The 2,500-nt window shown below is 37.2% G+C and overlaps 1 protein-coding gene across 1 annotated transcript in view; it reads right to left on the reverse strand.

The window, feature by feature from the left end:
• The window catches only part of LOC122256159 (uncharacterized), a 22,518-nt gene that overhangs the window by 8,120 nt on the left and 11,898 nt on the right, over positions 1-2,500 (reverse strand). The window lies entirely within an intron of this gene.

Raw genomic sequence — 2,500 nt, forward strand, 5'->3', positions numbered from 1 at the left:
GGGAACGGGAGAAAGAGAGAGAGGGATAGATGGTTGGATGGATGGATGGAGGGAGAGAGGGAGGGAGAGAGGGAGGGAGAGGGTGGAGGGAGGGAGGGAGGGAGGGAGGGAGGGAGGGAGGGAGGGATTGAGGGAGGGAGGGATTGAGAGAGGAGGGAGGGAGGGAAGAAGAGAGAGAGACAGACGGAGGAGGTAGGAGGGAGATGAAGGAGAGAAGAGGGAGTATGGGAAGAGGAGAGAGCGAGAGAGAGAGAGAGACAGAGAGAGAGAGAGACAGAACGAGAGAGGGAGAAAAAAAAGTCCACTTACGTGAACCACGAACAGGTGGGCGTGGCGTGAGCCGAGGGGATGGTGTGTGAGGGGGGGGGGGTATGGGGGGAGGGAGGGTAGAAGGAAGGAGGAAGAGGGGAAGCGGATGGGAGAGAGAGTGCCAAATTTACGCTGAGGTGATGGAGATGAAACCAGTTCAGGCACCGTGCGCTCGTGTGGTCTCGTGTATTTCGTATTTTTTTATTTATTCACGCACACACGCACACACACACACACACACACACGTACACCACACACACACACACACACACACGTACACCACACACACGCACGCGCGCGCTCACACACACACACAGACACACACACACACACACACACACTCACACGCACACACACACACACACACACACACACACACACACACATACACACACGTACACACGCACACACGCACACACACACGCAGACTGATGATGAGGAAGAGGGAGAGGATGATGATGATGAGGAGGAGGAGGAGGAGGAGGGGGAGGGGGAGGAGGAGGAGGAGGAGGAGGAGGAGGAGGAGGAGGAGGAGGAGGAGGAGAAGGAGAAGAAGGAGGGGGAGAAGGAAGAAAGAGAGGAGGAGCAGGAGGAACAGGAGAAGAAGGAGGAGAAGGAGGAGGAGGAACAGGAAGAACAGGAGGAGGAGGAGAAGAATGAGGAGGAGGAGGAGGAGGAGGAGAAGAAGAAGGAGGAGGAACAAGAAGAACAGGAGGAGGAGGAGGAAAAGGAAGTCAGTAATCACAATAATAATAGTACTAATAATGATAATGATAACAGTAATAATAATAACAATAATTAAGACGATAATGAAACTAATGATAACAAAAACAAGAGAGGTCGACTGATAAAGATAATGAAAATGACGATAATGATGATGATAATCATATTTCTCATAATCATCTTTGTTATTATTATCATCTTCATTACAATGATATTAATGGTAGTAATCCTCATCTTCATCATCATAATCATTATAATGATGATTATGATTATGATTATCATTAAGATTGTTTTTCACTATTTTTGATAAGATCATTATTCTTATTTTTTATCTTATTATCCTAAATATAATCATCATTACTATTACCATCATTATGATTATTGTCATTATAATGTTCAGGATTATCGTTATTACCATCATTACCGTTAACATGATCATTATCATAGTTATCGAAACTATTGTTATCATTATTATTATTGTTAGCATCAATATCAGTATTATTGTTATGACTGTTATCCTTATCATTATCATTATCATCATTTTTAGTATTATCATTATCATTATCACTATTATTATTATCATTATTATTGTTGTTAGTATTGTTATTATCATTGTTATTCCTATCATCATCATCATCATTACTATCTTATTACTATCATTATCATCATCAGTATTATAATCATTATTATTTTTATCATAGCTATTATTATTATTGCTATTATTAACATTACCATAATTATCATCATCATCATCCGTCATTATCAGTGCAATGTTTTGTGATTATCTTTGTAATGATAATAACAATTACAACAAAAAATTATAATAATTATCATCACAATCATTATCATCATCATTATTGTTGTTGATAATGATAAGACTATTGTCATTATCATCCTATTTTTTAATATTAGTTACTAATGATAATGATAATAATAATCTTCAACATCATAACTACCACCATCATAATAATTAATTAACATAATTATCATTTTATAACACAATTATATTCTAAACATCGCACATTACAACTGCACCATGCATTATATAATATAGATATAATTATAAATAATTTCATTAGTCATCAAAAAGTCAGATATGACGTAATGTATTCTTGTGTCATAATATATCGTACTTTTTAAAATATCTACGTTGCAAACAGAATGAAATGAAAGACCTAAAGTGAAATATTAAGAGGATTTTGGAACAATATGATAAGAAAATTGCCTTGAAGGAAACTGACCTGATGGGAAATTGTTGGTAAAACCTGATGCTGAATTATTGAAACAATATAACTAATAATCTGACTAAAAAAAATTAATGATGATGATAATAATGATAAAATTAAAAGAACTAGAAATAAATGGAACAATTCGCCAAAACAAAACCATCGAAACGAAAAGACAAAACAGAAAAACGCGAATAAATACCCCCCCAAAAAATGGAACAAAGAGATTAAACAAAATGACC

The sequence above is a fragment of the Penaeus japonicus genome, unplaced genomic scaffold, assembly GCF_977035675.1.
Source record: "Penaeus japonicus unplaced genomic scaffold, GWHDUDI00000001_assembly GWHDUDI00000008, whole genome shotgun sequence".
NCBI lineage: Eukaryota > Metazoa > Arthropoda > Malacostraca > Decapoda > Penaeidae > Penaeus > Penaeus japonicus.